We start from the raw sequence: 14,023 nt of genomic DNA on the forward strand, positions 1-14,023 counted from the left end.
ATTATGGTTTTTGAACTCTCAAATAGTTATTAATTAGTTAATAGTTAATAATTAATAGTTATTAAATGATCTCTTCTTGATCTTTTTTTTTCTCTCAGAGAATTCATTTTTCCAATGAGAGAACTTTCTTCTATTTGTACTTTATTTTGATTGTTTGTTGTTTTTTGACATCTAATGAACTCTCCTAAATTCATTAGTTTTCATTAACCAAATTCTATTTTTCACAGCTTTTTTTCTTCCATGAGATTCTGAAGGATTGTATTTTTTTTCCTATGTGGACATGTCTATTGTTTTAGGGATTGTTATGGGCCAGAATTCTGTACTTGAAATAAAGATTCTTACAAGGTGCTAACTCAATGGAATTAAGTAAATGGTTAAGTACTTTGCTTGGTGTTTACTAGTTCTCTAGTTCAAAACATGTACTTAGTACTTACTATAATTCCACAATGTTCACACCTCTGATGATGTAATCAGAGCATATAAATGGGGACAAAGTCAGCCTGATACTCATTCCATAGTCCATCATTGTGGTGGCTGGAGCAGAAGCCCTGAGACTCAGAGAGATTCCCTCCATCTCACACCACCAGAGTGGTTGGTCCATCCTTCATTTCCTCCAGGGAGACCAAGCTAGCCCAGGCCAGGCAAGGGGACAAAGACTTTGGATTTGAACACCTGACTATTGTCAAGGAGATTACTCCTTTGAAAGGAAGGCTTGTCCAGAGACCTCTGGAAAACCAAGCCACATTTTTGGCGCCCAGTGTGGGGCTAGAAGCCAAGATCCTGCAAATCAGAGTCTCAAGCTCAATTGACTGAGCTCTCTAGGCAGGGCCTGAGGAGGCAGTCCTGAGCACTCCTATACTGAGAAGCACTGAGGAAGCCTCCCCAGGAGCTGCACCAGGCAGTGACTAGAGCCATCTTCACCGCCAGGGAAAGAGCCATGAAGAGCACCAGGAACCCGCTCTTGGAAGGAAAGGAGCACTACCTGACTCTCCGGGACGGCTTTGAGAAGAGGCCTAAATCCTCTTTCCACAAGATCCTTTATGATTTTGAGCCTACATCCATAGACGCATTGGGGGAAGGCAAGTTGCAGGTGGGCCAGGGGGAGGAGGTCACAGTCATGGCGCCTCATTTCCCTGGAGCTGCAGCCCCAAGGACTGTTGTCAAAGGAAACAAAAGAACCTATGAGAGAGACTCAATTCTCATCAATAATCGTGATACTGGGGAATGTGTGTTGGAAAAAGTCAGTAGCAGTGTCCAGGTCAAGAAGATCAGAACAGAGGGAGGCAGCAGAAGTCAGGTGGGAGTGGAGCTGCCCCCTGCACGGGCACCACCCACTGCCATAGCATTCAGAGCTGTAGGGAAGACACCTGTTGGACCAAAAACCTGTCCTGTGAAACAAGATCCTCCCGGGGAACTCCATTTGGAGGACATTAAGAGAGAGCTGAAAGTGCTGGGGGAGCAAGACAGTGAAGAAGCCAGGCCAGAGCTAAGGAGCCAGGGGTGCCTGGCCCAGCTTCCCCCTGAAGGACTGAGGAAGCTGACTCACAAGGCAGCAACCATAGGGTTTGGAACTGAGCCATTTGGAATCATGGGGTCTGAGAATCCAAGTCTACACAATCCGAGTTGTAAGATCATGACCTTCCGTCCTACCATTGAGGAGTTTCAGGACTTTGGGAAATATGTGGCCTACATTGAATCCCAAGGAGCTCACAGAGCAGGACTTGCTAAGGTGATCCCACCCAAGGAGTGGAGACCTAGGAAAAGTTATGATGACATTGATGACATGGTGATTCCAGCTCCTCTTCAGCAGGTGGTGACAGGACAATCTGGGTTATTTACCCAGTATAACATAAGGAAGAAAGCCATGACAGTGGGAGATTATCGCCACTTGGCCAACAGTGAAAAGTATTGTACTCCTCCACACCAAGATTTTGAAGATCTGGAGCGTAAATACTGGAAGAACCTGCCTTTTGTATCTCCAATTTACGGCGCTGATATCACTGGTTCTTTATATGATGCTGATGTGCAGGAGTGGAATATTGGGAATTGGAACACCCTTTTGGACATGGTGGAACACGAAGGTGGGATGATCATAGAAGGGGTGAACACTCCCTACCTGTACTTTGGCATGTGGAAAACCACCTTTCCTTGGCACACAGAAGACATGGATCTCTACAGTATCAATTACCTGCACTTTGGGGAGCCCAAGTCTTGGTATGCCATACCTCCAGAACATGGGAAACGTCTGGAACGCCTGGCAAAAGGCTTTTTCCCAGGAAGTTCTCAGGGATGTGATGCCTTTCTCCGTCACAAGACGGCTCTCATCTCTCCCTCCGTCTTGAAAAAGTACGGCATCCCTTTTGATCGGATCACTCAGGAGGCTGGCGAGTTCATCATTACTTTTCCCTATGGATACCATGCAGGATTCAATCATGGTTTCAACTGTGCTGAGGCCACCAATTTTGCCACATTGAGATGGATTGACTATGGCAAGATGGCTACTCAGTGCACCTGCTGAAAGGATATGGTGAAAATTTCAACGGATGTTTTTGTGAGACTGCTACAGCTGGAGCGCTATGAACTGTGGAAGCAAGGAAAAGATATTATTGCATTGGACCACGTGAAGCCTACAGCACTCACTAGCCCCGAACTGAGTGCTTGGAAGGAGACCAAGGCTGTGCTGAAAGCTAAGCTCCCTGGGAGACAAATTAAGGAAAACAGACACGGGAAAAAGACTGAGGAGGAGAGAAAACCAAATACAGACAGGAAGAGAGAGCAGAACAGAAAGCCTGGCCTATGGTCCCATAGAAGAAGGGGACAGCCTAGGAGGAATAAAAAGGAAGACCAGAAGTCATTGGGAGAGGTTATGGCTGCAGAAACCCTTTGGGAGGAGGGCAAAGTTAAGGAAGAACTCAAACATGAGGCTGATCTAGAAGAAGAAGAGCAGCACAAAAGTCCTGAAGGCAGTGAAGGCGATGGTAAGACCAAACTCTGAGGACTATGGACAGAATCCTGATGACCTGGCCTTCATGGAGAGCCTCCTGCAGTCACAATACCAGCCTGGAGCCCAGAGCCACATGTTTGGTACAAACTCAATTTTAGAACCAACATCTCCTGACCTCCTCCACCCCCACCCTGACCCCCTTTGACCCAAGCTAAGCACCCAGGCAACAGTGGAACAAGTGGACAGCCCTCTCCCTGACCCATGCAATAACTTGCTGTGAATTCCTTTCATCTACATTGAATTTGACCATCTGAGAGACTTGTCTGGCCACAGGCTACCTGGACTCTGCTCAACACACTGCTGATGGTCCTAGGAAAGGAGGCAATGGTAACCTCTCAGATTGCCTGTCACCCGGAGGCTTTAGAACAGCTTTTGCTCCTGGAGCCCAGGGATGCCTGGCTCTTGTCTTAGGCTAGGAAGGATTAAAGGTTACATTACAAAAGCAAAAACTACTCAGATTTGTAAACCATGTAAAAGCTCTCATCTTGAAAAGTACTATTCACTGACTGCTGATGCAGGCTTTGCAATGTGATTTCTGTACAGAAATCACCTTTGTGAAGTTCTTTCTATAAATACTTATTGTTAAAAAATATAAGAAAAAAAGGGAAACGAAGGAGAGAAGAGAGAGAGAGAGAGAGAGAGAGAGAGAGAGAGAGAGAGAGAGAGAGAGAGAGAGAGAGAGAGAGAGAGAGAGAGAGAGAGAGAGAGAGATCATGCTCTGAGAGCTGAGATGAAGCAGATGGGGACTCTCAGGGACAGCAACTCCTCTGACTCCCAGAGCTCCAGCAGTGAAGATGAGGAGTACACCTCCAGAGACTCTTCATCAAGGGGATCCTCCTCTGCAGTCCTGTCACACAAACCCTGTGGGGAATAGCAGCAGCTCCCCGGGAATAACCGGCTGATGAGCACATTGGGAGATGATTTACAACTGAGCGACTCCTGCAGTGACAGTGATGTCTAGTGTTGGGACTTCCTGCATCTGTTTTTGTTGCATCCAGAAAGTTGGAGGACACAAGCAGAAAACCACCCCTAAGGAGAGCATTTGGACCTTAGTGAGCCCTGAGTCTCACTGAACCTGAGCAGAGTGTGCTTGCATATATTATGGGAATACACTTTTACCTCAAAATTTGGGTATCATAAAAAACAAACAAACAAAAAACAAAATACGAAAAACAAAACTTCCCAGATATGTTGGAACTTTAAGACAAAGAAAAATAGAACCCCCCACTCTATCACTTTCACCTTCTGAAAGAAAGCCCAAATCAGAAATACTCAAATACAGAGTATTCAAGTCAAAGAAAAAAAGAAGTGTTGTGAACAGCCATAAACAGTTCCAGGATCAAGGAACCCCAGTGTGGATCACACAGAACTACTGAAATACTGACTTTAACTTATTTAACATGTATTGTTCTACCCTCCATCTAGGGGAGGCGGTGGGGGGAAGGGAGGGGAAGAGTTGGAACAAAAGGTTTTGTGAGGTCAATGCTGAAAAATTATCTTGAACATATATTGAAAAAGATATCTTGTCAATAAAAAGCTATTTAAAAAAAAGAGTAGTGGCCTGCTTTTGGGAAGGGATGTCAGTAAGAGGTTTGCTGATGGTTGTGGGACAGCAAGGACTAGCTGGAGAATTTTGGCTTCTAGGAAGGCCTGTCCTCCTTCATTTCTCCACTGACACCAAGGTCCATCTGAGCCAGACACAGGCTCAGAAGGGTTGAGAAGGACTGGAAATGAGAAGTTCCATCTTTGACTATTCTCTTGCTGGCTCTCCCTCTTCCTAGAGCACTCCTCCACCAAGATCAAGACTGGGTCAGATGAGTAGACTGTCACAGACTGCAGGAGGAGACTGGGAGAGATGAAGACTGAGGCTGGATCAGACTGACAGACGATGTAAAGGAGATTGACAGACTCAGATTGCAGAAGAGATGTGATGGAGACAATAAAGACTCTAGAATCTATTTGTGGACATTGTCATAGGGTCTATCCTGTTGAGACCAAGGCCTGACTGGAGGACCATCAGAAAGCTAGCATGAACATTACAAGGAATTATCTATATCATGAAGTTTTTTCCTTCTTATTTTATAGTTTGGTCAATTCTGTTTTTAAAGTATCGTTTTCTTTACTATTTTTTGCCTCTCTTAGAAAGGCTTCAATTGTATTTTCATAATTGTCTTTTCCCACTCATTTACCCCATTTTACGTCTCTTCATCTTATTTAGTTTTTAAGTAAATTTAGCTCTTCAATGATTTGGGGGAGGGGGTATTATGTCTAATTCACTTGTTTCTTCTTTGAGGCTTTTCTTTTATCTATGTTGACATCATTGTGTTCTTAGTTTGTATCTTCATTTTCCTTGGTACCACTGCAGCTGTTTTAAAGTAAACTTCTTTTTTTGTTTGCTAAAGTTTAAAGCTTATTTCTTGATTTTAATTTTAAATTAAACATGAGCTTTATCCTTCAAATAATAATGAAGTATTGCTCCAAGTTTAAGTGTGTTTATTTTTTTTCATACTACTCTTCTCAGTTCTAGTTTATATATATATATATATATATATATATATATATATATGACACAGTTTCAAAATTATGTGACATGTTAAAAATCTCTAAAAATCAAGACATACAAGTTAAAATTACTCTATAATATCATTTCACACTGACAAAAATAATCATCTATTTGAAATATATATGACTATGCATATGCTGTTTTCCTACACTAGGCATCTGGAAATATTTTGGACATTTTTTTTCTCTCCTAATCCCAACCATAGAGACTAAAACATAAATATAAACATACAAATAGTAAGTGATAAAGTATAGTTGAGAAAAATAGTCTTGTTTTTTCATTTTGCCCAAAGTATTAAATAGTAGGTTCAGTATATGTCCTTCCAATGAGTACTTTAAATTTCTTTAAGTATTGAATTATTTGATCTCCTTGCTGTCCAAGGAACTCTGCACAGTTTTCTCTAGTACTCCAGTTCGAAAATGTTGGTTTTGTAGTACTCAGTTTTCTTTATATTGCAGATATCCCCCTCATACATCCCTACTTATTAGAAAACAACATAGCTTTGATTATATGGATATGGAAAAAAACTGATAAAAATGATGTACTTGGAGAAGCTTATGATTCTCCACCAATTAATTTTTCTTTAATAACCAACTAATGCTACTATCTCAAGTAAAAGGCATATTTTTAAATGGATACAATAACAATTTAAATCTCTCTTTGTTCACAGATTCAAGTTCTTCAATTGTTTCTACATTCTAGTAAAGGTCTGTGCCCAGGCTTACACTAAGGTCTTCATGATTCCATGCTTGGCACTCTATTCACATTGTCACCTAGTTACCTTTTACTAAGAATGGTGAAACACTAAAAGTAAACAGGAGACTATAACCTTAACTACACTTTGTTCTTCTACATTTAGCTAATCATTTTTTTTTATTCATTTTTCCAAATTGTCCCCTCCCTCCCTCCACTCCCTCCCCCCGATGGCAGGTAATCCCATACATTTTACATGTGTTACAATATAACCTAGATACAATATATGTGTGTAAATAACTTTTTCTTGTTGCACATTAATTATTAGCTTCCGAAGGTATAAGTAACCTGGGTAGATAGACAGTAGTACTAACAAATTACACTCATTTCCCAGTGTTCCTTCTCTGGGTGTAGTTATTTCTGTCCATCATTGATCAACTGGAAGTGAGTTGGATCTTCTTTATGTTGAAGATTTCCAGTTCCATCAGAATACATCCTCATACAGTATTGTTGTTGAAGTATATAGTGATCTTCTGGTTCTGTTCATTTCACTCAGCAACAGTTGATGAAAGTCTCTCCAAGCCTCTCTGTATTCCTCCTGCTGGTCATTTCTTACAGAGCAATAATATTCCATAACCTTCATATACCACAATTTACCCAACCATTCTCCAACTGATGGACATCCATTCATCTTCCAGTTTCTAGCTACAACAAAAAGAGCTGCCACAAACATTTTGGCACATACAGGTCCCTTTCCACTCTTTAGTATTTCTTTGGGATATAATCCCAATAACAGCAATGCTGGGTCAAAGGGTATGAACAGTTTGACAACTTTTTGAGCATTGTTCCAAATTGCTCTCCAGAATGGCTGGATTCTTTCACAACTCCACCAGGAATGTATCAGTGTCCCAGTTTTCCCACATCCCCTCCAACATTCATCATTATTTGTTCCTGTCATCTTAGCCAATCTGACAGGTGTGTAGTGGTATCTCAGAGTTGTCTTAATTTGCATTTCTCTGATCAGTAGTGATTTGGAACACTCTTTCATGTGAGTGGAAATAGTTTCAATTTCATCATCTGAGAATTGTCTGTTCATATCCCTTGACCATTTATCAATTGGAGAATGGTTTGGTTTCCTATAAATCAGGGTCAGTTCTCTATATATTTTGGAAATGAGACCTTTGTCAGAACGTTTCCTTTTAAAAATATTTTCCCAATTTGTTACTTCCCTTCTAATCTTGTGTGCATTAGCATTGTTTGTACAGAAACTTTTTAGTTTGATGTAATCAAAATCTTCTATTTTGTGATCAATAATGATCTCTAATACTCCTCTGGTCATAAATTCCTTCCTCCTCCACACGTCTGAGAGGTAGACTATCCTCTGTTCCTCTAATCTATTTATGATCTCATTCCTTATGCCTAAATCATGGACCCATTTTGATCTTATCTTGGTGTTAAGTGGTATATGGTGTTAAGTGTGGGTCCATATCTAATTTCTGCTATACTAATTTCCAGTTTTCCCAACAGTTTCTTCCGAATAATGAATTTTTGTCCCTAATGTTCGTATCTTTGGGTTTGTCAAAGATTAGATTGCTATAGATGTACCCTTTTTTGTCTTTTATATCTAATTTGTTCCACTGATCTACCGTTCTATTTCTTAGCCAGTACCAAATGGTTTTGGTGACTGCTGCTATATAATATAGCTTTAGATCAGGTACACTTAGACCACCTTCCTCTGAGTTTTTTTTTATCATTAGTTCCCTTGCAATTCTCTACCTTTTATTCTTCCATAAGAATTTTGTTGTTATTTTTTCTAGGTCATTAAAATAGTTTCTTGGGAGTCTGATTGGTATAGCACTAAATAAATAGATTGGTTTGGGGAGTATTGTCATCTTTATTATATTCGCTCGGCCTATCCAAGAGCACTGAATGTCTTTCCAATTATTTAAATCTGACTTTATTTTTGTGGCAAGTGTTTTGTAATTTTTCTCATATAATTCCTGACTCTCCTTTGGTAGATATATTCCCAAATATTTTATAGTATATACTAATGACCATTATTTTGAATGGAATTTCTCTTTGTATCTCTTGCTGTTGCATTTTGTTGGTGATATATAAGAATGCTGAGGATTTATGTGGATTTGTTTTGAATCCTGTCACTTTGCTAAAATTCTGAATTATTACTAATAGCTTTTTAGCAGAGTGATTGGGGTTCTCTAAGTATACCATCATGTCTTCTGCAAAGAGTGATAATTTGATTTCCTACTCTAATTCCTTGAATCTCTTTCTCGGTTCTTATTGCTGAGGCTAGCGTTTCTAGTACTATATTGAATAGTAATGGTGATAGTGGGCAACCTTGTTTCACTCCTGATCATACTGGGAAAGGTTGCAGTTTATTTCTATTGCATATTATGCTTACTGAAGGTCTTAAATATATGCTCCTGATTATTCTAAGGGATAATCCAATTATTCCTATACTCTCAAAAGTTTTTAGTAGGAATGGATGTTTGATTTTGTCCAATGCTTTTTCTGTATCTATTGAGATGATCATATGGTTTTTATTAATTTGATTATTAATAGGGTCAATTATACTAATAGTTTTCCTAATATTAAACTAGCCCTGCATTCCTGGTATGAATCCTAATTGATCATAGTGTATTATCCTGGGGATGATTTTTTTTTTAATTTTTTATTATATATATATTTTTATAATATTATTCCTTGTATTCATTTTTCCAAATTATCCCCCCCTCCCTCTATTCCCTCCCCCCGATGATAGGCAATCCCATACATTTTACATGTGTTACAATATAGTCTAGTTACAATACATGTGTGTGAATATCATTTTCTTGTTGCACAATAAACATTAGAATCCGAAGGTACATGCAACCTGGGCAGACAGATATTAGTGCTAACAATTTACATTCACTTCCCAGTGTTTCTTCTCTGGGTGTAGCTACCTCTGTCCATCATTGATCAACTGGAAGTGAGTTGGATCTTCTTTATGTTGAAGATTTCCACCTCCATCAGAATACATCCTCATACAGTATTGTTGTTGAAGTGTACAGTGACCTTCTGGTTCTGCTCATTTCACTCAGCATCAGTTGATTTAAGTCTCTCCAAGCCTCTCTGTATTCCTCCTGCTGGTCATTTCTTACAGAGCAATAATATTCCATAACCTTTATATACCACAATTTACCCAACCATTCCCCAACTGATGGACATCCATTCATCTTCCAGTTTCTAGCTACAGCAAAAAGAGCTGCCACAAACATTTTGGCACATATATGTCTCTTTCTGCTCTTTAGTATTTCTTTGGGATATAATCCCAATAACAGCAATGCTGGGTCAAAGGGTATGCACAGTTTGATAACTTTTTGGGCATAATTCCAGATTGCTCTCCAGAATGGCTGGATTCTTTCGCAACTCCACCAGCAATGTATTAGTGTCCCAGTTTCCCCACATCCCTCCCAACATTCATCATTATTTGTTCCTGTCATCTTAGCCAATCTGACAGGTGTGTAGTGGTATCTCAGAGTGGTCTTAATTTGCATTTCTCTGATCAGTAGTGATTTGGAACACTCTTTCATGTGAGTGGATATAGTTTCAATTTCTTCCTCTGAGAATTTTCTGTTCATATCCTTTGACCATTTATCAATTGGAGAATGGTTTGGTTTCTTATAAATTAGGGTCAGTTCTATATATATTTTGGAAATGAGACCTTTGTCAGAACCTTTGTTTTTTTTTTTTTTTTTTTTTTTATATATATATATATATTTTATAATATTATCCCTTGTATTCATTTTTCCAATTTACCCCCCCTCCCTCTATTCCCTCCCCCCGACGACAGGCAATACCATACATTTTACATGTGTTACAATATAGTCTAGGTACAATACATGTGTGCGAATATCACTTTCTTGTTGCACAATAAACATTAGAATCCGAAGGTACATGCAACATGGGCAGACAGATATTAGTGCTAACAATTTTCATTCCCCTCCCAGTGTTTCTTCTCTGGGTGCAGCTACCTCTGTCCATCATTGATCAACTGGAAGTGAGTTGGATCTTCTTTATGTTGAAGATTTCCACTTCCATCAGAATACATCCTCATACAGCATTGTTGTTGAAGTGTACAGTGATCTTCTGGTTCTGCTCATTTCACTCAGCATCAGTTGATTTAAGTCTCTCCAGGCCTCTCTATATTCCTCCTGCTGGTCATTTCTTACCGAGCAATAATATTCCATAACCTTCATATACCACAATTTACCCAACCATTCTCCAACTGATGGACATCCATTCATCCTACAGTTTCTAGCTACAACAAAAAGAGCTGCCACAAACATTTTGGCACATATATGTCTCTTTCCGCTCTTTAGTATTTCTTTGGGATATAATCCCAGTAGTAGCGCTGCTGGGTCAAAGGGTATGCACAGTTTGATAACTTTTTGGGCATAATTCCAAATTGCTCTCCAGAATGGCTGGATTCTTTCACAACTCCACCAGCAATGTATTAGTGTCCCAGTTTCCCCACATCCCCTCCAACATTTGTCATTATTTGTTCCTGTCATCTTAGCCAATCTGACAGGTGTGTAGTGGTATCTCAGAGTGGTCTTAATTTGCATTTCTCTGATCAGTAGTGATTTGGAACACTCTTTCATGTGAGTGGATATAGTTTCAATTTCTTCCTCTGAGAATTGTCTGTTCATATCCTTTGACCATTTATCAATTGGAGAATGGTTCGGTTTCTTATAAATTTGGGTCAGTTCTCTATATATTTTGGAAATGAGACCTTTGTCAGAACCTTTGTTTTTAAAAATATTTTCCCAATTTGTTACTTCCCTTCTAATCTTGTTTGCATTAGTATTATTTGTACAGAAACTTTTTAGTTTGATGTAATCAAAATCTTCTATTTTGTGATCAATAATGATCTCTAGTTCTCCTCTGGTCATAAATTCCTTCCTCCTCCACAAGTCTGAGAGGTAGATTATCCTCTGTTCCTCTAATCTATTTATTATCTCCCTCTTTATGCCTAAATCATGGACCCATTTTGATCTTATCTTGGTATATGGTGTTAAGTGTGGATCCATATCTAATTTCTGCCATACTAATTTCCAGTTTTCCCAACAGTTTTTTCCGAATAATGAATTTTTATCCCTAATGTTGGAATCTTTGGGTTTGTCAAAGATTAGATTGCTATAGATGTACCCTTTTTTGTCCTTTGTATCTAATCTGTTCCACTGATCTACCGGTCTATTTCGTAGCCAATACCAAATGGTTTTGGTGACTGCTGCTATATAATATAGCTTTAGATCAGGTACCTTCCTCTGAGTTTTTTTTCATTAGTTCCCTTGCAATTCTTGACCTTTTATTCTTCCATATGAATTTTGTTGTTATTTTTTCTAGGTCATTAAAATAGTTTCTTGGGAGTCTGATTGGTATAGCACTAAATAAATAGATTAGTTTGGGGAGTATTGTCATCTTTATTATATTCGCTCGGCCTATCCAAGAGCACTGAATGTCTTTCCAATTATTTAAATCTGATTTTATTTTTGTGGCAAGTGTTTTGTAATTTTTCTCATATAATTCCTGACTTTTCTTTGGTAGATGGATTCCCAAATATTTTATACTCTCAACATTTGTTTGGAATGGAATTTCTCTTTGTATCTCTTGCTGTTGCATTTTGTTAGTGATATATAAAAATGCCGAGGATTTATGTGGATTTATTTTGTATCCTGCCACTTTGCTGAAATTTTGAATTATTTCTAGTAGTTTTTTAGCAGAGTCTTTGGGGTTCTCTAAGTATACCATCATGTCATCTGCAAAAAGTGATAGTTTGATTTCCTCATTTCCTACTCTAATTCCTTGAATCTCTTTCTCGGCTCTTATTGCCGAGGCTAGTATTTCTAGTACTATATTGAATAGTAATGGTGATAGTGGGCAACCTTGTTTCACTCCTGATCTTACTGGGAAAGGTTGCAGTTTATTTCTATTGCATATTATGCTTACTGACGGTCTTAAATATATACTCCTGATTATTCTAAGGAATAATCCATTTATTCCTATACTCTCAAGAGTTTTTAGTAGGAATGGATGTTGGATTTTGTCAAATGCTTTTTCTGCATCTATTGAGATGATCATATGGTTCTTATTAATTTGATTATTAATATGGTCAATTATATTAATAGTTTTCCTAATATTAAACCAGCCCTGCATTCCTGGAATAAATCCTACTTGATCATAGTGTATTATCTTGGAGATGATTTTCTGAAGTCTTTTTGCTAATATCTTATTTAAGATTTTAGCATCAATATTCATTAAGGAGATTGGTCTATAATTTTCTTTCTCAGTTTTCGATCTACCAGGTTTAGGTATCAGTACCATGTCTGTGTCATAAAAGGAGTTTGGTAGGACTCCTTCATCCCCTATTTTTTCAAATAATTTATATAACATTGGGGCTAATTGTTCTTTAAATGTTTGGTAGAATTCACATGTGAATCCATCTGGCCCTGGGGATTTTTTACTGGGGAGTTGATTAATAGCTTGTTCTATTTCTTTTTCTGAAATGGGACTATTTAAGCAATTTATCTCCTCCTCTGTTAATCTAGGGAGCCTATATTTTTGGAGAAAGTCATCCATTTCACTTAAGTTATCAAATTTATTGGCATAAAGTTGGGCAAAGTAACTCCTTATTATTTCTCTAATTTCCTCTTCATTGGTGGAAAGATCCCCCTTTTCATTTGTAAGACTATCAATTTGATTTTCCTCTTTCTTTTTTTTGATCAAATTTACCAAAGGTTTATCTATTTTATTGGCTTTTTCATAAAACCAACTCTTGGTTTTATTTATTAATTCAATAGTTTTCTTACTTTCAATTTTATTGATTTCTCCTTTTAATTTTTGTATTTCGAGTTTAATTTTTGGTTGGGGGAGAACCTTTGTTTTTAAAAATATTTTCCCAATTTCTTACTTCCCTTCTAATCTTGTTTGCATTAGTATTGTTTGTACAGAAACTTTTTAGTTTGATGTAATCAAAATCTTCTATTTTGTGATCAATAATGATCTCTAGTTCTCCTCTGGTCATAAATTCCTTCCTCCTCCACAAGTCTGAGAGGTGGATTATCCTCTGTTCCTCTAATCTATTTATTATCTCCCTCTTTATGCCTAAATCATGGACCCATTTTGATCTTATCTTGGTATATGGTGTTAAGTGTGGATCCATATCTAATTTCTGCCATACTAATTTCCAGTTTTCCCAATAGTTTTTTCCAAATAATGAATTTTTATCCCTAATGTTGGTATCTTTGGGTTTGTCAAAGATTAGGTTGCTATAGATGTACCCTTTTTTGTCCTTTGTATCTAATCTGTTCCACTGATCTACCGGTCTATTTCTTAGCCAATACCAAATGGTTTTGGTGACTGCTGCTATATAATATAGCTTTAGATCAGGTACACTTAGACCACCTTCCTATGAGTTTTTTTTTTTTTTTTTTTCATTAGTTCCCTTGCAATTCTCGACCATTTATTCTTCCATATGAATTTTGTTGTTATTTTTTCAAGGTCATTGAAATAGTTTCTTGGGAGTCTGATTGGTATAGCACTAAATAAATAGATTAGTTTGGGGAGTATTGTCATCTTTATTATATTCGCTCGGCCTATCCAAGAGCACTGAATGTCTTTCCAATTATTTAAATCTGATTTTATTTTTGTGGCAAGTGTTTTGTAATTTTTCTCATATAATTCCCGACTTTTCTTTGGTAGAT

At 38.0% G+C, this 14,023-nt stretch overlaps 1 pseudogene; it reads left to right on the top strand.

The window, feature by feature from the left end:
- The first annotated feature begins 1,588 nt into the window (after positions 1-1,588).
- LOC141546773 (lysine-specific demethylase 4B pseudogene) lies at positions 1,589-2,995 on the top strand (annotated as a pseudogene).
- The last annotated feature ends 11,028 nt before the right edge of the window (positions 2,996-14,023 follow it).

This window comes from Sminthopsis crassicaudata, chromosome 6, assembly GCF_048593235.1.
Source record: "Sminthopsis crassicaudata isolate SCR6 chromosome 6, ASM4859323v1, whole genome shotgun sequence".
NCBI lineage: Eukaryota > Metazoa > Chordata > Mammalia > Dasyuromorphia > Dasyuridae > Sminthopsis > Sminthopsis crassicaudata.